The sequence below is a fragment of the Salmo salar genome, chromosome ssa01 (genome assembly GCF_905237065.1).
Source record: "Salmo salar chromosome ssa01, Ssal_v3.1, whole genome shotgun sequence".
NCBI classification, from domain to species: Eukaryota; Metazoa; Chordata; class Actinopteri; order Salmoniformes; family Salmonidae; genus Salmo; species Salmo salar.
In genome coordinates this window covers 91570743-91593844 of record NC_059442.1, presented here as the reverse complement: position 1 = coordinate 91593844, position 23102 = coordinate 91570743, and the positions used below count along the sequence as shown (strand labels likewise).

The following is a 23102-nucleotide window of genomic DNA, read 5'->3' as shown; positions in this document are numbered from 1 at the left end:
CAGTTTGAGCAGCTGGGAGGGACTGCTGCGTGAGGACTGGGCCGCCTGTGAGTGCTTTGGGACGGGGTGGGGCCCACTGCAGCACCTGCTGCTCGTTGAGAAGAGTAAGAACGATACGTGCTTTCACGTCAGTCTCCAATAACACCAGAAAAAGTCGCTAGATTTGTCGCTTGTCACTTTTTTGAAAATGTGTCGCTAGAGGGGTCTGAATACTCTCTAAATATAGCGACAAAGTCGCTAAATTGGCAACACTGTGTCATAGGCACTAAAGATATAGTTGTGCGAATGTTCAGAGGGCCGACACTGACATGTGTAGTTCAAGTGTGACGACCCTCCCACTCTGTCTGCAGAATTCTTTCTCTTTGCTCTTGTTTTCCCTAATAGGATCTCGGTGGGCGGAGCCGGGAGGGTGGTCAGTGAAATGGGACACACATGGGCTCGGGTGTGTCCCAGGATAAATGCACCTCTTCCCCATTCATTGAGGAAACTCTCTCCGTGCAGACACAGACGGATTTTGGTTGTTCCATTTTTTTTGTGGCTATTTGGCTTATTTGGTTTGTTTGCGTTGGCACCTTTCAACACCCCTAATTCCCACATGTATACACGCGACCACTCATTTACACTGCTGACTAAACACTCACCATTGTTAATTGTATTTACTTTACTTCAGTTAATAAATATATTTTGTTATTCTTTATCTCCACGTTGTCTCACTTTTTGTTATGGGCTTCGAGCCGGTTCGTGACAAGTGGGGGCTCGTCCAGGATCCTAAGGTTGGTTCCTAGACATTTTGCCGTATAGCACTTTGTTACATTATGAAGGACTAATACTAGTGTCATTTGGCTTACTAGTATGTGTGTTGTGTTTGGGAGAAAACGTGGAGTTAATGTTCAACTCTGTAGGTGCTTTGTTTTGCATCTTTTGTTACAGCTTGTTTGAGTTATAATGTTTGGTGTCCGGTACTGGTTTCGTTTGTTTGGTAAACTTGCCACTGCGGTGGATAGTTCGTTGTGTTCTGCATTGGAGAAAGTACATTGGTTAGTTTCCAGGCCCCTGCCCAGGCTGAAGACTCCGGCTCTACTCGCTGTTGGGACATCGGTCCAAGGAGGTGAGTACAATCGGCTGTGTACCTCAGTGGGAGATTTGGGTAGGGTAGTGACACTAGATACTCTGTTAGGCTTAGTGACGTGTTTCACTTTGGAATACTTTGGGCATGGTTATTTTGTTTGTTATTTTTGTGTGGTGTCTGTGGACTGAGCAGTTGTCTCGGGGGCACAGCCGTAGCTTGGGGAACCTGCCAGCATGCTGGGGGGTTTATTTCCATGCCAGCGGGCTACAGTGCGTAATTACCCACCGTAAATCCGCACGAAGACTAGGGTTGAGTTACTATAGGTTTTGAGGAAGCTCCATATATATCTCATCTCTCTTCTGTGGTGCCCAGTGTGATTGTCATTTCTCTGGTTGTGGTCTGGTGTGCTCAGCAGAGGGGAAGAGCGAGATATATATTCTTGTGACTATGGTGTCTTACGTAGACGAGTTCATTCGCTTTCCATCAGAGGAACTGTTAGAATGATGTACTAAAGAACAGCTGTTGAAAGTTCAACACTACAAGGTTGAAATTAGTGATAAACGTCTGAAATTCTATTAGGTTAATATTGAAGGCCAATCTGATGGAGAGTGGTATTCTTGAAGTTACCACTGGGGCAGTCTCTGAAGACTTGCCATCTCCCCGTAACGTTACAATGACCCCTCCATCGGTTAGTCCTAGTAGTCTTCTTTTTGAACAGCAGAAAGAACTGCTTTGGTTACAGCTAGAGCATGATCGTGAGAAGCTAGAGCATGATCGTGTAAAATATGAAAAGGAATTGGCATTCTAAACAGGATATGGAGCGTGCTAAAATCAAGCTGTAACAAGAGCGGCTAGAGTTGGTTAGGGAAGGAAATCTCTCAGGGGAGAGTTTGCTCTGTGAAGGTGACCCAGATTTACCTAGGGGTCGTTCCTCTTTTGGTCGTGCCCCGGACACATTTGATATTGTTGGGAACTTACGGTTGTTGCCTCAATTTAATTAAAGACCCTGATACATTATTTTCGTTGTTTGAGCGTGTTGCTGACGCTAGGAGTTGGACTGATTCTGACCGCACTTTAATGTTGCATTGTGTGCTGACTGGTAAAGCGCGGGAAGCGTATTCAGCTCTTAGTGTAGCCGATAGTATCAGTTATGATACGGTTAAAACGGCTGTGTTACAGATTTACGAATTGGTTCCTGAGGCTTACCGGCAATGATTTAGAACTTTAAAAAGGGATGACAAACAGACTGCGCGAGAATTATCTTCACAGTTTAATCGCTGGTGTTCTGCCTCTGCAGTTATGACTTTCCAAGGGTTGTGTGATCTGATTATGTTAGAGCAATTTAAGGACACAATCCCTGATCGTATAGCCACTTCCATGAACGAAAAGTAAAGACTGAAGCTGCGGTTTTTGGCGGACGAGTATGGTTTGACTCACAAGTGTCTTTGCAGAGCCCCGTATTAGATAGCAGTGTCTTCTTTCTCCAGTAGGGCTTCTCCCTGTATCTTGGTCAGTAAACCGGATGGGACAAACAGATTTTGTACGGACTACCGTAAGGTAATGTCACTAAGCCAGATTAATTTCCTCTTCCTTGGATAAAGGACTGTGTTGATCAAGTCGGCGCAGCTAAGTTTGTGAGCAAATTTGACCTGTTAAAACCTGTTAGGGCTAGGGGGCAGTATTGACACGGCTGGATAAAAAAACATACCCGATTTAATCTGGTTACCACTCCTACCCAGTAACTAGAATATGCATATACTTATTACATATGGATAGAAAACACCCTAAAGTTTCTAAAACTGTTTGAATGGTGTCTGTGAGTATAACAGAACTCAAATGGCAGGTCAAAACCTGAGAGATTCCTTTACAGGAAGTGGCCTGTCTGACCATTTCTTGAACTTCTTTTCCATCTCTATCTTTTACTAAGGATCTCTGCTCTAACGTGACACTTCCCACGTCGTCCATAGGCGCTCAGAGCCCGGGAAAAAACAGAATGTCGTCATTCCAGCCCCAGGCTGAAACACATTATCGCCTTTCTCAAGTGGCCGATCAAGGGACTCTGGCCTTATGCGCGTGACCCGACCGCCCCCGCCTTTGTGATTTTTTTCCTCTGTTTGCCGAAAAGGAGATTCCCTGTCGGAATATTATCGCTTTTCTACGAGAAAAATGGCGTAAAAATTGATTTTAAACAGCGGTTGACATGCTTCGAAGTACGGTAATGGAATATTTAGAATTTTATTGTCACGAATTGCGCCATGCGCGCGACACTTCTTTACCATTTCAGATAGTGTCTGGAACGCACAAACAAAACGCCGCTATTCGGATATAACGATGGATTATTTTGGACCAAACCAACATTTGTTATTGAAGTAGACGTCCTGGGAGTGCATTCTGATGAAGACAACAAAAGGTAATCAAACTTTTATAATAGTAAATATGATTATGGTGAGTGCTAAACTTGCCGGGTGTCTAAATAGCAAGCCTGTGATGCCTGGGCTATGTACTTAGATTATTGCAAAATGTGCTTTCACCAAAAAGCTATTTTAAAATCGGACATATCGAGTGCATAGAGGAGGTCTGTATCTATAATTCTTAAAATAATTGTTATGCTTTTTGTGAACGTTTATCGTGAGTAATTTAGTAAAATGTTAGCGAATTCCCCGGAAGTTTGCGGGGGGTATGCTAGTTCTGAACGTCACATGCTAATGAAAAAAGCTGGTTTTTGATATAAATATGAACTTGATTGAACAAAACATGCATGTATTGTATAACAATGTCCTAGGGTTGTCATCTGATGAAGATCATCAAAGGTGAGTGCTGCATTTAGCTGTCTTCTGGGTTTTGGTGACATATGCTGGCTTGAAAAATGGGTGTCTGATTATTTCTGGCTTGGTACTCTGCTGACATAATCTAATGTTTTGCTTTCGTTGTAAAGCCTTTTTGAAATCGGACAGTGTGGTTAGATTAACGAGAGTCTTGTCTTTAAATAGCTGTAAAATAGTCATATGTTTGAGAAATTGAAGTAATAGGATTTTTAAGATTTTGAAAATCGCGCCACAGGCTGCAAGTGGCTGTTACGTAGGTGGGACGCCAGCGTCCCACCTAGCCCATAGAGGTTAAAGGGGTATTGGCAGGTGCCACTGACGAGTAGGGCACGTGAAATCTCTGCCTTTATTACACCCTCTGGTCTGTACTCGTATTCGGTTATGAGTTTCAGCCTGCGTAATGCACCTGACACTTTCCAGCGATTTTATGAACAGGGTTGTCTCCGGTCTGGCCGGGTGCGCCGTTTATCTGGACGATGTAATGATATATGCAGATAGTTGGGAGGAACATCTGTCCCGTATTTAAGCCTTGTTTGACTGCCTAGCTGCGGGTCACCTCACGATCAATCTGGCTAAATGTGAGTTTGCTCAGGTGACCGTTACATACCTTGGCAAGGTGGTTGGGCAAGGTGAAGGTCGTCCTGTTCGGGCTAAGGTGGTAGCTATTGATGCTTTTTTTTTTTCGTTGTCAACAGGTTTTTGAAGATGCAAAGAGGTTGCTTACCTCAACTCCGGTGTTGGCTGTTCCTCGCGTGGATTTGTCATTTACCTTGCAGGTGGATGCTAGTCATGTGGGGGCAGGTGCAGTTTTGCTGCAAGCAGATGTGTCTGGTGTTGAGAGGCCTGCTAGTTTCTTTTCAATGCAGACATCACGAAAGTCAGACAACACCATGGATCACCAACATGTTTGTCTTTGAAAAACCTGATAAACCATGAATATGCATGGCCCAAAGTGCACTCAACAAAGCCTTAATGAGATTGCACTTCCAGACCAAATTTTATTTGTCACATGCGACGAATACAACAGGTGTAGACCTTATTGTGAAATGCTTACTTACAAGCCTGTAACCGACAATGCAGTTCAAGAAATAGAATTACGAAAATATTTACTAAGTAAGGTAAAGAAAATGTAATAAAAAGTACCACAATAAAATAACAACAATAACAGAGTCAATGTGCAGGTTAGTCAAGGTAATTTGTACATGTAGGTAGGAGTAAAGTGACTATGCATAGATAATGAACAGCAAGTAGCAGCAGTGTAAAAACAAAGGGGGGTCAATGTAAATAGTCCTGGTGGCCATTTGATTAATTGTTCAGCAGTCTTATAGCTTGAGGATAGAAGCTGTTAAGGAGCCTTTTGGACCTAGACTTGGTGCTCTGGTACCGCTTGCTGTGCGGTATCAGAGATGAGTCTATGACTTGGGTGACTGGAGTCTTTGACACATTTTTGGGCCTTCCTCTGAACCTGTGTAGTATATACTGTATAGTTGAACTCGGAAGTTTACATACACTTAGGTTGGAGTCATTAAAACTCACAAATTTCTTGTTAACAATCTATAGTTTTGGCAAGTCGGTTAGGACATCTACTTTGTGCATGACACAAGTCATTTTTCCAACAATTGTTTACAGATTATTTCACTTATAATTCACTGTATCACAATTCCAGTGGGTCAGAAGTTTACATACACTAAGTTGACTGCCTTTAAACTGCTTGGAAAATTCCAGAAGGTTATATCATGGCTTTAGAAGCTTCTGATGGGCTAATTGACATCATTTGAGTCAATTGGAGGTCTACCTGTGGATATATTTCAAGGCCTACCTTCAAACTCAGTGCCTCTTTGCTTGACATCATGGAAAAACCATAAAGAAATCAGCCAAGACCTCAGAAAAAATGTGTAGAACTCCACAAGTCTGGTTCATCCTTGGTAGCAATTTCCAAACGCCTGAAGGTACCACGTTCATCTGTACAAACAATAGTACGCAAGTATAAACACCATGGGACCACGCAACCGTCACACCGCTCAGGAAGGAGACGCGTTCTGTCTCCTAGAGATGAACGTTCTTTGGTGCGAAAAGTGCAACTCAATCCCAGAACAACAGCAAAGGACCTTGTGAAGATGCTGGCGGAAACAGGTACAAAAGTATCTATATCCACAGTAAAACGAGTCCTATATCGACATAACCTGAAAGGCCGCTCAGCAAGGAAGAAGCCACTGCTCCAAAACCGCTATTAAAAAAAAGTCAGACTACGGTTTGTAACTGCACATGGGGACAAAGATCATACTTTTTGGAGAAATGTCCTCTGGTCTGATGACACAGAAATAGAACTGTTTGGCCATAATGACCATTGTTGTGTTTGGAGGAAAAAGGGGGAGGCTTGCAAGCCAAAGAACCATCCCAGCCAGGAAGCATGGCGGTGGCAGCATCATGTTGTGGGGGTGCTTTGCTGCAGGACGGATTGGTGCACGTCACAAAATAGATGGCATCATGAGGAAGGACAATTATGTGGATATATTGAAGCAACATCTCAAGACATCAGTCAGGAAGTTAAAGCTTGGTCGCAAATCGATCTTCCAAATGGACAATGACCCCAAGCATACTTCCAAAGTTGTGGCAAAATGGCTTAAGGACAACAAAGTCAAGGTATTGGAGTGGCCATCACGAAGCCCTGACCTCAATCCTATAGAACATTTCTGGGCAAAACTGAATATGTGTGGAGAGGCCTACAAACCTGACTGTTACACCAGCTCTGTCAGGAGGAATGGGCCAAAATTCACCCATCTTATTGTGGGAAGCTTGTGGAATGCTACCTGAAACGTTAGACCCAAGTTAAACAATTTAAAGGCAATGCTACCAAATACTAATTAAGTATGTAAACTTCTGACCCACTGGGAATGTGTTGAAATAAATACAAGTTGAAATAAATCATTTTCTCTACTATTATTCTGAGATTTCACATTCTTAAAATAAAGTGGTGATCCTAACTGATCTAAGACAGGGACTTTTTACTAGGATTAAATGTCAGGAATTGTGAAACTGAGTTTAAATGTATTTGGCTAAGGTGTATGTAAACTTCTGACTTCAAAAGTAGGTCCTGGATGGCAAGAAGTCATACCCTCTTCAAGATTGTCTTGATGTGTTTGGACCATGATAGTTTGTTGATGTGGACACCAAGGAACTTAACTCTTGACCCGCTCCACAACAGCCCCATCGATGTTAATGGGGGCCTGTTCGGCCCTCCTTTTCCTGTAGTCCACAATCATCTCCTTTGTTTTGCTCATATTGAGGGAGAGGTTGTTGTCCTGGCACCACACGGCCAGATCTCTGACCTCCCTATAGGCTGTCTTGTCGGTGATCAGGCCTACCACTGTTGTATCGTCAACAAACTTAATGATGGTTTTGGAGTCGTGCTTGGCCATGTAGTCGTGGGTGAACAGGGAGTACAAGAGGGGACTAAGCATGTATCCCTGAGGGGCCCCGTTGTTGAGGATCAGCGTGCCAGATGTGTTGTTGCCCTACCCTTACCACCTAGTGGTGGCCCATTAGGAAGTCCATGATCCAGTTGCAGAGGGAGGTGTTTAGTCCCAGGGTCCTTAGCTTAGTGATGAGCTTTGTGCGCACCATGGTGTTGAACGCTGAGCTGTAGTCAATGAACAACGTTCTCACAGGTGTTCCTTTTGTCCAGGTGGGAAAGGGCAGTATGGAGTGCGATTGAGATTGCCTCATCTGTTGGGTCGGTATAAGAATTGGAGTGGGTCTAGGGTTTCCGGGATGATGGTGTTGTGATCCATGACCAGCCTTTCAAAGCACTTCATGGCTACCAACTTGAGTACTACGGAGCGGTAGTCATTTAGGTAGGTTACCTTCGTAGTCTTGGGCACTGGGACTATGTTGGTCTGCTTGAAACATTTAGGTATTACAGACTCAGTCAGGGAGAGGTTGAAAATGTCAGTGAAGACACTTGCAAGTTGGTATGCGCATGCTCTGGGTATGCGCATGCTCTGGGTATGCGCATGCTCTGGGTATGCGCATGCTCTGGGTATGCGCATGCTCTGGGTATGCGCATGCTCTGGGTAGGCAGCCTTGTGAATGTTGAGCAGTTTAAAGGTCTTACAAAGGTCTTATCACGCTGTCGTCCTGAATAGTTGGTGCTGTTATGCTTGCTTCAGTGTTGCTTGCCTCAAAGTGAGCATAAAAATATGTTTAGCTCATCTGGTAGGCTCTCATCACTGGGCAGCTTGCGGCTGGGTTTCCTTTTGTAGTCCGTAATAGTTTGCAAGCCCTGCCACATCCGACGAGCGTCAGAGCTGGAGTAGTAGGATTCAATCTTAGTTCTGTATTGACACTTTGCCTGTTTGTTTGTTCGTCTGAGGGCATTGCGGAATTTTTTACAAGTGTCCGGACTAGTGTCCCGCTCCTTGAAAGCGGCAGCTCTAGCCTTTAGCTCAGTGCGGATGTTACCTGTAATCCATGGCTTCTGGTTGGGATATGTACGTACGGTCGCTATGGGGATGCCCACAATTGGTGATTCTACCAGAGATATCGAATTTTATTTGTCACATGCGCCGAATACAACAGGTGTAGACCTTACAGTGAAATGCTTACTTACAAGCCCTTAACCAACAATGCAGTTTTAAGACAAAAATACAAAACAAAAAATAAATAAAATTAACAAATTATTAAGTAGCAGCATGTTGCTTGAAACATGTTGGTATTAGACTCAGACAGGGTCCAACGCAAAGGTACTCGATGCCAAAGATGGATATTGACAAGTCAAACTTGATTAAGTGAGCAGCTATCTAACACATTTCTGGACACCTGTAGGAAGGTATCGATGGCTGAGAATGCCGTTTGGAATCAAGCCAGCAGCTGGAGAATACCAGCGCAAACAGTGTGAAGCACTACAGGGACTTAAAGGAGTGTGTGAGATCACAGATGACATTCTACCCTATAGATGTGGTGACACACACACACGAAGAAGCGATGGCAGATCATGACAGAAACCTCACAGCGCTCCTTCAGAGAGCAAGAGATGTCAACCTGAAGCTGAACAAAAATTAACTCTGGTTAAAGCTATCTAGTGTAACATACATGGGTCATCTTCTCACAGAGGGCCTTTGCCCTGACCCAGAGAAAATAACAATCCATTCGGAACATGGGTACACCGTCCTGCAAATGTCATGCCCCGCCTATCAGATGTGCGTGAGCCGCTTAGAAGACTGACAAGGACATTGAATCAACATGGCTACCACAGCATGACGCAGCAGTTGAGACTACCAAACAGTTAGTCACACAACACCCAGTGCTCAAATACTGAGATCTGAATGATGCAGTTATACTGCAGTGTGATGCCAGTGAGACAGGTTTGGGCGCAGCCCTTCTACAGAAAGGACAACGTGTTGCATTTGCCTTCAGAACATTGACTCAGACAGAACAAGGATATGCACCGATTGAGAAAGAATAGCTCTCCATTTTTTTGTATGTGATAAGTTTGACCAGTACCTGCATGGCAGAGTTCCTCACAATACACAGCGACCACAAACCGCATGAGACGATCTTTAAGAAATCCCTACTCACAGCACCCAAGCGACTGCAGAGAATGTTGCTAAGGCTACAAAGATACCAACACCATGTGCAATACAAACAAGGCAAAGAACTACATGTAGCTGTCCAGTACAGCTCAATCAACCACAGAGCACAGACAAATGCAAACTCCAGCCATGGTCTACGCTATGAGTCTAGCCACAACTGACCTGGAACAAATGGATCACACCAGTGATGTCAACATCTCAACTAAGACAATGGAGTCAATCAAAGCACACTGTTCCCAGGACCCACTGTTTCAGGCTCTGTACTCAAATCAACAACAGCTAGCCTGGAACCAAACAGGCTGTGAGTCACACACTGAAAGATTTCTGGATGTACAAAGAGGAGATCACCGCAGAAAGGAAACAGGGTCTTCATCCCTAACATGTTACGTGTTGACTTTCTACACAAAATACACTCTGGCCACTCAGGCATAGAGGCCAGTCTCAGAATGCTATTTTCTGGCCATGGTTTCGGAGGACATAAAGATCTTTATCAGCATGTGCGCAACATGCAACTCCATCCAGAAGAGACAACAAAAGGAGACCCTCGTCCCCCACCAAATCCTTCCCCTCCCGTGGTCCAAGATCGGGATGGACTTACTTACAGTCAACAAAAGCAACTACCTCATGGTTGATTTATTACTCAGACTACTGGGAGCTCAACGAGCTGACTGACACATCAGACACCATCATTGAATGCTGCAAAAAGCAGTTCAGCAGACATGGTGTTGTCCACACTGTTTCTGATAATGGACAATCCTCCAGAATGGACTGAAATTAGTTGATGAGTGGGACTTTAAACGTGACGTCATCACCGTGTCACAGCCAAAGCAATTGAAAAGCGGAATCAGCGGTGAAAATGGCCAAAACGCTCCTAAAAAAAAGGCTGCGATGGATGGTGAAGACCATGGAAAGCAGTGTTGGCATGGCGGAATACTCCAACAGAGGGACTTAACAGTTCTCCGGTACAGTGACTCATGTCCAGATGCACACAATCCTACCCACCATGAAGAAACTGCTCAAACCCCATGTAATTCCAAGAAAACAGAAGCAGAAACAGAAAAGACATTCATCCAGTGACTAAACGACTCAGGATCCCCCCCCGAACGACTACCAAACAATCATGGATGAGGATGACTGGGGACCATGGCCCGAACCTGCCATCCAAGCAGGTGGTGAACGACACGCTGCTGATATGGAAGCAGAACCACTGCCTGAAAATATAACTCTGAGACGCACCAGAACCAGGACAAATATCAGGCCGTGTGTGAGATACTCCAGACACTTTGCTGTTCAGGGCCTGGACAGCTTGCTATCATCGACGGAAAAATGAATTCCCAAGTTTATCAAGACATTTTGCAGGAGAATGTTAGGCTGTCTGCCAATTGAAGCTCAACAGAAGTTGGGTGACGCAACAGGACAACAACCCAAAACACAGAAGTAAATCAACAACAGAATGGATTCAACAGAAGGAAATACGTCAGAGTCCTGACCTCAACCCAATTGAGATGCTGGGGCATGATCTCAAGAGTGGTTCACACCAGACATCCCAAGAATATTGCTGAACTGAAACAGTTCTGTAAAGAGGAATGGTCCAAAATTCCTCCTGACCGTTGTGCAGGTCTGATCGTGCAGGTCAACTACAGAAAATGTTTGGTTGAGGTTATTGCTGCCAAAGGGGGGTCAACCAGTTATTAAATCCAAGGGTTCACATACTTTTCCCACCCTGCACTGTGAATGTTTACATGGTGTGTTAAATAAAGACATGAAAAAAGTAATTGTTTGTATTATTAGTTAAAGCAGATTGTTTGTCTCTTGTTGTGACCTAGATGAAGTACCGATCAAATTTTATGACCAATTTATGCAGAAATCCAGGTACTTCCAAAGGTTTCACATACTTGTTCTTGTCACTTTATATGTTTTTGTTACCAGTGTAATGATTTCACAGGCAAGGGTCTAACCCCAGATCTCCTGTTTATAAGTCCTCTTCATTTGTTGGGTAAAGGAAGATGTTACGAAATGTCGCCAAGCCAATAGATGGCGCAGCTGTTATGTATACAGTGAGGGGGAAAAAGTATTTGATCCCCTGCTGATTTTGTACATTTGCCCACTGACAAAGAAATGATCAGTATCATTTTAATGGTAGGTTTATTTGAACAGTGAGAGAGAATAACAACAAAAATCCAGAAAAACGCATGTCAAAAATGTTATAAAATGATTTGCATTTTAATGAGGTAAATAAGTATTTGACCCCTCTGCAAAACATTACTTATTACTTGGTGGCAAAACCCTTGTTGGCAATCAGAGGTCAGACGTTTCTTGTAGTTGGCCACCAGGTTTGCACACATTGCAGGAGGGATTTTGTCCCACTCCTCTTTGCAGATCTTTTCCAAGTCATTAAGGTTTCGAGGCTGATGTTTGGTAACTCGAACCTTCAGCTCCCTCCACAGATTTTCTATGGGATTAAGGTCTGGAGACTGGCTAGGCCACTCCAGGACCTTAATGTGCTTCTTCTTGAGCCACTCCTTTTGTTGCCTTGGCCATGTGTTTTGGGTCATTGTCATGCTGGAATACCCATCCAGGACCCATTTTCAATGCCCTGGCTGAGGGAAGGAGGTTCTCACCCAAGATTTGACGGTACATTGCCCGTCCAATGTCCCTTTGATGCGATGAAGTTGTCCTGTCCCCTTAGCAGAAAAACACCCCCACAGCATAATGTTTCCACCTCCATGTTTGACGGTGGGGAGTGTGTTCTTGGTCATAGGCAGCATTCCTCCTTCTCCAAACACGGCGAGTTGAGTTGATGCCAAAGAGCTCCATTTTGGTCTCATCTGACCACAACACTTTCACCCAGTTGTCATCTGAATCATTCAGATGTTCATTGGCAAACTTCAGACGGGCATGTATGTGTGCTTTCTTGAGCAGGGGGACCTTGTGGGCACTGCAGGATTTCAGTCCTTCACGGCGTAGTGTGTTACCAATTGTTTTCTTGGTGACTATGGTCCCAGCTGCCTTGAGATCATTGACAAGATCCTCCCGTGTAGTTCTGGGCTGATTCCTCACCGTTCTCATGATCATTGCAACTCCACGAGGTGAGATCTTGCATGGAGCCCCAGGCCGAGGGAGATTGACAGTTCTTTTGTGGTAACAGGTAACAAACTGAGATTAGGGGCACTCCCTTTAAGAGTGCGCTCCTAATCTTAACTCGTTACCTGTATAAAAGACACCTGGGAGTCAAATCTTTCTGATTGAGAGGGGGTCAAATACTTATTTCCCTCATTAAAATGCTAATAATTTTAACATTTTTGGCATGCGTTTTTCTGGATATTTTTGTTGTTATTCTGTCTCTCACTGTTCAAATAAACCTACCATTAAAATTATAGACTGATCTTTCTTTGTCAGTGGGCAAACGTACAAAATAAGCAGGGGATCAAATACTTTTCCCCCCCACTGTATGTGTGTGTGTAGTGCGTATGTTACCGTGTGTATGCATTAGTCTGTGCCTACATTTGTTGCTTCACAGTCCCCGTTGTTCCATAAGGTGTTTTTTAATATATTTTTTAAATGTATTCTACTACTTGCATCAGTTACGTCAGGGCTCCCGAATGGCACAGCGTTCTAAGGCACTGCATCTCAGTGCAAGAAGCGTCACTACAGTCCCTGGTTTGAATCCAGGCTGTATCACAATCGGCCGTGATTGAGAGTCCCGTAGGGGGGAGCACAACTGTCCCAACGTCGTCCGGGTTTGGCTGGGGTAGGCCATCACTGTAAATATAAATGTGTTCTTAACTGACTTGCCTAGTTAAGTAAAGGTTAAATAAAACGTTTTTACAAAAATAAACTTGATGTGGAATAGTGTTCCATGTAGTCATGGTTCTATGTCGTACTGTGTGCCTACCATAGTCTATTCTGGACTTGGGACTATGAAGAGACCTCTTCTGGTATGTCTTGTGGGGTATGCATGGGTGTCCGAGCTGTGCGCCAGTAGTTCAAACCGAGAGCTCGACGCATTCAACATGTCAATACCTCTCATAACTACAAGTAGTCATGAAGCCAATCACTCCTCCAGTTTGAGCCAGGACAGATCGATATGCATATTATTATTATTATTAGCAGCTCTCTGTGTACATCCAAGGGCCAGCCGTGCTGCCCTGTTCTGAGCCAATTGCAAAGTCCCTTTTTGTGGCACCTGACCACACGACTGAACAGCAGTTCAGGTGCGACGGAGCTGTAGGACCTGCCTTGTTGATGGTGCTGTTATTTAGGTAGAGCAACACTTTATTATTGACATACTTCTCCCCATCTTAGCTACTGTTGTGTCAATATGTTTTGACCATGACAGTTTACAATCCAGGGTTACTCCAAGCAGTTTAGTTACCTCCAACTTGATCAATTTCCACATTCATTACGAGATGTAGTTGAGGTTAAGGGTTTAGTGAATGATTTGTCCCAAATACAATGCTTTTAGTCTTAGTCCTAAATATTTCTAACTGAATTCCTTGCCACCCACTCTGAAACTAACTGCAACTCTTTAAGGGTTGGAGTCATTTCAGTTGCTATAGTAGCTGACTTCTATAGTGTTGAGTCATCTGGGTACATAGACACACTGGCTTTACTCAAAGCCAGTGGCATGTCAATAGTAAAGATTGAAAATGGTAATGGGCCTAGACAGCTGCCCTGGGGAATTCCTGATTCTACCTGGATTATGTTGGAGTGGCTTCCATTAAAGTACACCCTCTGTGTTCTGTTAGACAGGTACCGTGCCCTCTACTAATATTGGCACCCTTGGTAAATATGACCAAAACGGGCTGTGAAAAAATTTGCTGTTTATTCTCTTGGTCTTTCATTCAAAATATTCACAAAAACAGAACCTTCATTGAAGTAAAATGATTTTAAAAAATGCATGTGAAATAAATCATTTTCTCCGAAACGTGTGCCAGAATTATTGACACCCCTAGAAATTCTTCTGAGTAAAATCTAACTGAAGTATATTCCTATTAAAATATGTGTATGTGTATATGTTCACCTGAGTGATTATGAACATTTAAGTGGAAAGCCATGACTTCCTGTTTCATTTAGGTATAAATATGAGGTGACATACAGGCCAAGTTCCCATAGTCACCCATCACTATGGGAAAGACCTGAGAATACAGTAATGATGTGTGACAAAATGTTGTTGAGCTGCACAAATCAGGGAATGGCTATAAGAAAATAGCTCAATGGTTGAAAAGGACCATTTCCACTATCAGGACAATAATTAAGAAGTGTAAAGCAACTGGAGATGTTAACAATCGGCCTGAAATAGGACGTGTCTATATTGACCCCAAGCACAGTGAGAAGGATGGTTTGAGTGGCCAAAAAATCTCCAAGAATCACAGCTGGAGAATTGCAGATGTTAGTAGGTTCTTGGGGTCAGAAAGTCTCAAACTACGAATAGATGCCACCTACATAACCACAAGTTGTATGGGAGGATTGCCATAAAAAAGCCTTTGCTGTCATAAAACTCAAGCCCCTACATTTTGCCAAAAGTTTCTGGAACTTTAAGTGGGACCGGGTTCTATGGTCAGATGAGAACAAAATGCAGCTTTTTGGAAACAAACATCAGAGGTGGGTTTTTGTCATAGACAGAAAGATAGCCATGCAGAAAAGTACCTCATCCCCAATGTAAAGTATGGTGGTGGATCTTTGTTGTGGGGATGCTTTTCTTCCAAAGGCCCTGGACAACTTGTTAGGATACAAGGTATCGTGGCCTCCAAGTACCAGCAGATATTAAATTAAAACCTGACTGCCTCTGCTAGGAAGCTTAAACTGGGCCATGGTTGGATCTTCCAGCAGGACAATGATCCAAAGCACACCTCAAAATCAACACACAAATGGTTCACTGACCACAGAATAAAGGTTTTGCCATGGCCATCCCAGTCTCCTGACCTAATTTGACCTAATCGGAATCTGAAGGATCTGGAGAGATTCTGTATGGAGGAATGGTCTCAGATCCCTTGGTCATTTGTTCTCCAAGCTCATTACGCATTATAGGAGAAGACTCAGAGCTGTTATCTTGGCAAAGGGAGGTTTCACAAGGTATTGAATTCAGGGGTGCCAATAATTGTGGCACACATACAGTACATTTGAGGATAAATACATATTTTTTTCACAGTCCGTTTAGCTCATATTTACCAAGGGTTCCAAAATTAGTGGAGGGCACTAACTCTTTATCCACAATATAGCAGTGGGTGTAAAGCCATAACACATACAGGAGAACCCTTTATGGACGGGCGAGAGGCAGGATAACTTGAGCCCATTGCTCCTGGTGCAGGCCTCCGACAGATGGAGAGGTTCCGCTCGATTCAGAGAAGGAAGGTTGTCGACGTCGACTTCGAAGTCGTAGTAGTAGGCACTGCGGCCGCAGACACGGGCACCCCCAGAGACGAAGGTGCAGGAAGATCAGGCTCCAGAACGGCAAAACAATTTGTTGTTTGTATTCGCTCCGGACCTCTCGTTGGGAGTGTAGACTGTTTTGGGGGAGGCCACTGTCTTCGGCTTCCACGGCTCGTGATATGCGACCATCGTTGATTGCCTTGCTCCTCTTGCTGTGCTCCTTCGACTCAACTATCAGATGGGGGAGCTCCAGGCAACACCGGCCAGTTGGATAACGACAAACGACAAGGCGGAGATGCATCCAACAAGCTCTAACTCTGTCCAACCACCGGCGTAGAAAATGTAAATATTCCACTCTGCGTTTTCCCCAATTTCTTACATAGGCTGGTGACCTGCGTAATCAAGGAAGCCACCTTAAGCCTAAGATCCTCGGCAAGTAAACAATTGCCGCATTGGAACTCTGATCCGGTTTTTCGCTAAACAAAGTGTAGGATATACTGCTCCTACAGTGCAGGAACCGTTCATTTATTTCTCCAGACAAAGATGACTCCATTGCAAAACTCATCTGCTACCAACTTCATTAGCTTGATGGCTAGCAGCTTAGCCTCTCTGTCAAGCAGGCTTCAACCTGTCTGTTATGCGGGATTCCGGGACAAGAAATACAAAAGTATTCATCCCCCTTGGAGTTTTTCATATTTTGTTGCATTACAACCTGTAACTTAAATAGATTTTTATTTGGATTTCATGTAATGGACATACACAAAATAGTCCAAATTGGTGAAGTGAAATGAAACAAATTATTTGTTTTAAAGAAATGCAGAAAAAATTAAAACGGAAAAGTGGTGCATGCATATGTATTCACCCCTTTGCTATTAAGCCCCTAAATAAGATCTGGTGCAGCCAATTACCTTCAGAAGTTACATAATTAGTTAGACTGCACACAGGTGGACTTTATTTAAGTATCACATGATCTCAGTATATATACACACCTGTTCTGAAAGGCCACAGAGTATGCAACACGATCTGCACCACCAAGCAAGCAGCACCATGAAAACCAAGGAGCTCTCCAAACAGGTCAGGGGCAAAGTTGTGGAGAAGTACAAATCAGGGTTGGATTATAAAAAAATACCAGAAACTTTGAACATCCCACGGAGCACCATTAAATCCATTATTAAACAACAAACCTGCCAAGAGAGGGCCGTCCACCAAAACTCACAGACCAAGCAAGGAGGGCATTAATCAGAGGGGCAACAAAGAGACCAAAGATAACCTTGAAGGAGCTGCACAGCTCCACAGCGGAGATTGGAGTATCTGTCCATAGGACCACTTTAAGCCATACACTCCACAGAGCTGGGCTTTATGGAAGAGGGCCATAAAAAAAAAGCCTGTGCTTAAAGAAAACAATAAGCAAACATGTTTGGTGTTCGCCAAAAGGCATGTGGGAAACTCCCCAAACACATGAAAGAAGGTACTCTGGATAGATGAGACTAAAATTGTGCTTTTTGGCCATCAAGGAAAACGCTATGTCTGGCGCAAACCCAACACCTCTCATCACCCCGAGAATACCATCCCCACAGTGAATCATGGTGGTGGCAGCATCATGCTGTGGGGTTGTTTTTTATTGGCAGGGACTGGGAAACTGGTCAGAATTGAAGGAAGGATGGATGGCGCTAAATACAGAGAAATTCTTGAGGGAAACCTGTTTGTCTTCCAGAGATTCTAGACTGGGACAGAGGTTCACCTTCCAGCAGGACAATGACCCTAAGCATACTGCTAAAGTAACACTCGAGTGGTTTAATGGGTAACATTTAAATGTCTTGGAATGGCCTAGTCAAAGCCCAGACCTCAATCCAATTGAGAATCTGTTGTATGACTTAAAGATTGAATTACATCAGCGGAACCCATCCAACTTGAAGGAACTTAAGCAATTTTGCCTTGAAGAATGGGCAAAAATCCCAGTGGCTAGATGTGCCAAGCTTATAGAGACATACCCCAAGAGACTTGCATCTGTAATTGCTGCAAAAGGTGGATCTACGAAGTATTGACTTTGAGGGGGTGAATAGTTATGCACGCTCAAGTTTTGTTTTTTTGTCTTATTTATTGTGTTTCGCAATAATAAAATATTTGTATCTTCAAAGTGGTAGGCATGTTGTGTAAATCAAATGATACAACCCCCCCAAAAAAATCTAATTTAATTCCAGGTTGTAAGGCAACAAAATAGGAAAAATGCCAAGGGGGTGAATACTTTCGCAAGCCACTGCAGAGGTCCTAGCTGTGAAAAGCTAACCACGTTGTGGAATCCACACAAACAAGTTCAGTATTCGTATTTAATGAATAGTGGTTTAGTTTTCATGAAAAATAACTAACCGAGTGTTTTCCAGAATTCAATGTTCAGCTGCGCACTCTGACTTTATAATCAAAATGACCTTGCTCTGATATAGAATAAACACCATACAAAACACATTTATAAAATTGTACCGAAACTTCCTGTTTCCATAAAAGCTGTAGTGATTTCTTTTATAACTGGATGAAAACGTGATTAGTGAGACGATTGCTCATGGCCCGTATTCATAAAACATGTCAGAGTAGGATTGCTGATCTAGGATCAGTTTAGCCTGAATAATGAATAAGACAGGTGGGGACCTGATCCTAGCCTAGTGGTTAGAGCGTTGGACTAGTAACAGAAAGGGTTGCAAGATCGAATCCCCGAGCTAACAAGGTACAAATCTGTCGTTCTGCCCCTGAACAAGGCAGTTAACCCACTGTTCCTAGGCCGTCACTGAAAATAAGAATTTGTTCTTAACTGACTTGCCAAGTAAAATAAAGGTAAAATAAAAAAATCTGCATTTCCATTCTAAGAGATACAGCCCGTTTTAGCATGGACGTTGCCATTGAGGACTTCCACCATTCTTCCATTTTAAAGATCATGTACAGTCAAAATCATGTTTTTCAGGAAATTGGATGATATTTGAATAAAACTAGATCAAAGTATGATGACCAAAGTACGAAAATGACTGTTGCTTCTACATTGATAAAGGTTTGTTATAAAGTTACTGGTCCCATCCCCAATGTAAAAAACTTGGTGTTGTAACCAACATTGGAGAACGCATGTTTGCAGAGTAGCGTGGTTTATCTAGCTAGATAGCTGATGTACTACTGCCAAAATTTGACTGTGGGGTGTCAGCAAATATATACTTAACAAAAATATAAACGCAACATGTAAAGCGTTGGTCCCATGTTTTATGAACTAAAATCAAGATCCCAGAAATTTTCCATACGCACAAAAGCGTATTTCTCTCAATTGTTTTTGCACAAATTTGTTTACATCTCTGTTAGTGAGCATTTCTCCTTTGTCAAGATAATCCATCAGCCTGACAGACGTGGCATATCAAGAAGTTGATTAAACAGCATGATCATTACACAGGTGCACCTTGTGCTGGGACAAAGGCCACTCTAAAATGTGCAGTTTTGCCACACAACACAATGCCACAGATGTCTCAAGTTTTGCAGGAGTGTGCAATTGGCATGCTGACTGCAGGAATGTCCACCAGAGCTGTTGCCAGAGAAGTGAATGTTCATTTCTCTACCATAAGCCGCCTCCAACGTAGTTTTAGAGAATTTGGCAGTACGTCCAACTGGCCTCACAATTATAACCACGCCAGCCCAGGACCTCCACATCTGGCTTATTCACCTGTGGGATCATCTGAGACCAGCCACCAAGACAGCTGATGAAACTGAGGAGTATTTCTCTCTGTAATAATGCCCTTTTGTGAGGAAAAACTCATTCTGATCAGCTAGGCCCTGCTCCCCAGTGGGAATTGTACTGAGTTACAGTTCATATAAGGAAATCAGTCAATTGAAATTAATTAGACCCTAATCTATGGATTTCAAATGACTGGGCAGGGGCACAGTCATTGGTGGGCCTGGGAGGGCATAGGCCCACCCACTGGGGAGCAGGGCCTAGCTGATCAGAATGAGTTTTTCCTCACAAAAGGGCTTTATTACAGACAGAAATACTCCTCAGTTTCATCAGCTGTCTTGGTGGCTGGCCTGGCTCCCAAGTGGGTGGGCCTCTGCCCACCAATGGCTGTGCCCCTGCCAAGTCATTTGAAATCCATAGATTAGGGCCTAATTAATTTCAATTGACTGATTTCCTTATATGAACTGTAACTCGGTACAATTGTTGAAAATGTTGCGTTTTTATATTTTTGTTCAGTATTATTAAAGATTTGCCCTATTCATCTATGGTAAAGATACTTCTATGTTTCCCCTTTCATCTGTATTTTGTGTTTAGCTAGTTTCTGGCTAGCTAGGTCTTCAGCCAGCATGGAACAAAATGGGGGGGCATGTCAGTGATGTTGTGAACTGCATCACAAGCTAAACGGGAGATAATAAAATATGTCATTGATGCAATTTCAATGTTGTTTGAGATGCTCTGTGTATCACCACATTCGCTTGAGATGATTATACTCCAACACTGCAACCACATTTCTTTACATAGGAGTTTCAAAGAGCTGTCAAGGCGAGCTCATGACTATAAGCTACCTGCCAACTCAGCCTGTCTTTTCCAATTTCCTGGTAGTTAGCCAGAATTACTGTTCAGGACCTTCAAAATAGTCAACAGAGTGGGGATTCCTATGGGTTGTAGTCTCAATGGCGCTGCCCATGCTGTCACATGTGCTTTAATATCACAAATATAAAGATGAGTCCTCTATCAATCTTTATGACATAGACCCCAACACAACAATGACTCAACTGGCTGCTGGTGCATGATCCCTGCCTGCCTTGAGAGACTGGGGAAATTGAAAATGATATGTGAAGCAGCATGAATAATTATCATCGGTGTCTTCTTTGGCTAACTCGACTATTAGATATAAGGGGGCAAAATAATTTTATCTAAAATCTAAACCCACCCAAAATGTGTGTTGAATCTTACAATAGACTTTACAATGTATATCTATTCTATTGTAATATTTAGCTAATTTGATGTTGTTTGTTGAATAATCTGTTATGTAAGTGCTTCAACTAAGAATAGTAACCATTATCTTTTTTATTCATGCGAGAGGACTGGTCCTAAACTGAACTTCTTGCTGTCCACTCTCCCTACACACCACATCCGCAAGGAAAGACTGGGTCAATTACTTTTTAGATCTCAATAGATGTTGCACTGTTCATAAAACAATTAGAATGAAGATTATTTACTTGAATGCAACATTTCTAACAATTTGAAAGTGAGGAGGGCCTGTAGTATCTTTCTCCATTGGGAGATTGTCTCTTGTGTTGCACGATACATTGTCTCTCACCCTTTGTGCTCCCTTTTGTGCAACATTTAGCTGAATTCAGAGGACCCGGACCCGTAAATTCACCGTGAAGATCTGAAGAACCATGGAAATATATTTTGCAGGTAAGCGGGAGCATGAAAAAGTAAGACAACTTTCACCACATGTAAAGATAGTGACACCGTCTGGTTTGCAGCAACAACACCTCCAAATGCACTTACAATAAGTAAACCAAACTTCTCCATCTTGTTTTGAGCACAAACTAAGAGACATCCAGTGTGTCCTGAAAGACTCGCTGCCTTAATTACAGTGTGTGTGTGTGTCTGTGTGGCCGAAGAGCCTATAGACGAATGGAATGTGTGTGTCAGGTTGGCCGTCACACAGAGAGCTCCGGTGAATAATGGGCATTGTGTTTATGGATATTTTCACACAGGCATCGGCAGGCCACGGCACTCGCTCTGGCGCACTGCGGGGCAGAGGTCATGGCTGTCACAAGCACGCAGGCTGACCTGGACAGCATTCTGCTGGAGGTACCCCACCCCCTGCACCACCCGTTGCTTGCTCTATTGTCCCTCTATAGGACCTCCTCTCTACCAGCCCTATACACATACCAGAGGCTGACTAGTTTCCCCGCTGCTCTCTTCATCTCCCTGGCCCATTGTTTCTGCTCCGCTCCATGACGAGAGATGAGAGATTCGTTGTGGTGATTCTCCTGCTGTCCGTTCTCTCTGTGTGATTGGTTCTGGTGGTCCGTTCTCTCTGTGTGATTGGTTCTGATGTCTGGTTCTGGTTGTTGCCTGCAGTGTCCATCAATCAGGCCAGTGTGTGTGGACCCAGGGAACTGGGGGGCCACAGAGGAGGCACTATGGGAGGCTGTTGGTAACGTTGATTTCCTGGTGAATAAAGCAGCCTGCCCTTCCTAGAGGTTGCCCCCAACTAGTTTGGCATGTAAATAAGCTCTCTTCGCTGTCCTTTGATTCATTATTGATTCAAATTAAAGTGAAACACAAGTCACTCAAGACAAGGTATTAGACCTGTGTTTTAGACCTAGAGTACATGTATTAGACCTACAGTACATGTTTTAGACCTGTGTTTTAGGTCTACAGTACATGTATTAGACCTGTGTATTTAGACATACAGTACATGTATTAGACCTGTGTTTTAGACCTACATAAAGTACAGTGTATTCGGAGAGTATTCAGACTTTTTCCACATTTCATTACATTACAGCCTTATTCTAAAATGGATGAAATGTTCTCCAAAGCAATCTACACAAAATGACAAAGCGAAAAAAGTTAAGAAATTTTTGCAAATGTATAAAAACTGAAATAACTGTGATGGAACATTTTATGCTGGTTCTTTTCTATTTACCAATTTCTGTGTTCTATATTTGTGCTTTTCTAATAACCGTTTTCTGTGTTTATGCAAGTGACTGACTGAACGAACCCTCACTATCAGTATCTGCAGTTTGGCAGTACGTCCAGACCCTTGTTTTGAGAACGACAGATATCTGTTTCAATGTCTCAGCTTAGAGAGAAGAAGCCGCATGAGGTATTGGTCTGTCACATGCATGACCCAGTACTGGTCAGTCACATGAATGAAGCAAACGTTAGTGATGAATTAATTATGAACGAATAAGCTAAATCATGCAAATATAACTTGTCTGCATATAAGAGAACTAACGGGACTGCCCTGATAGCGCTCCTGATCGACATGTGTGCATTGAGTTGGTTCGAACCTCTTCAGCATGCTGATAATAAACAATGATTCATACAAGATTGACTCTGAGTGTCCCATGTGTAAGAATTTCCACAGCAATTTGATGTCAATGAACAGAATGATTGATTCTACCTGCGGAGCTTTCCAGTGGGGGTCTGCGAGGAAAACCGGTGGCGCATTTTATGAAGTGTGAGGGAAATTCCCATCTGACCAAAAGACAACGAGACCCGCCCAGACCCTGACTGTG

At 43.3% G+C, this 23102-nt stretch overlaps 1 long non-coding RNA gene across 1 annotated transcript; it reads left to right on the top strand.

Moving 5' to 3' along the window:
• The first annotated feature begins 493 nt into the window (after nt 1–493).
• Nucleotides 494–22912, top strand: LOC106610291 (uncharacterized). Its single transcript, XR_006771146.1, has 3 exons — nt 494–1108; nt 21191–21261; nt 21570–22912. It is a non-coding gene; the product is annotated as an uncharacterized lncRNA (long non-coding RNA).
• Nucleotides 22913–23102: the final 190 nt, after the last annotated feature.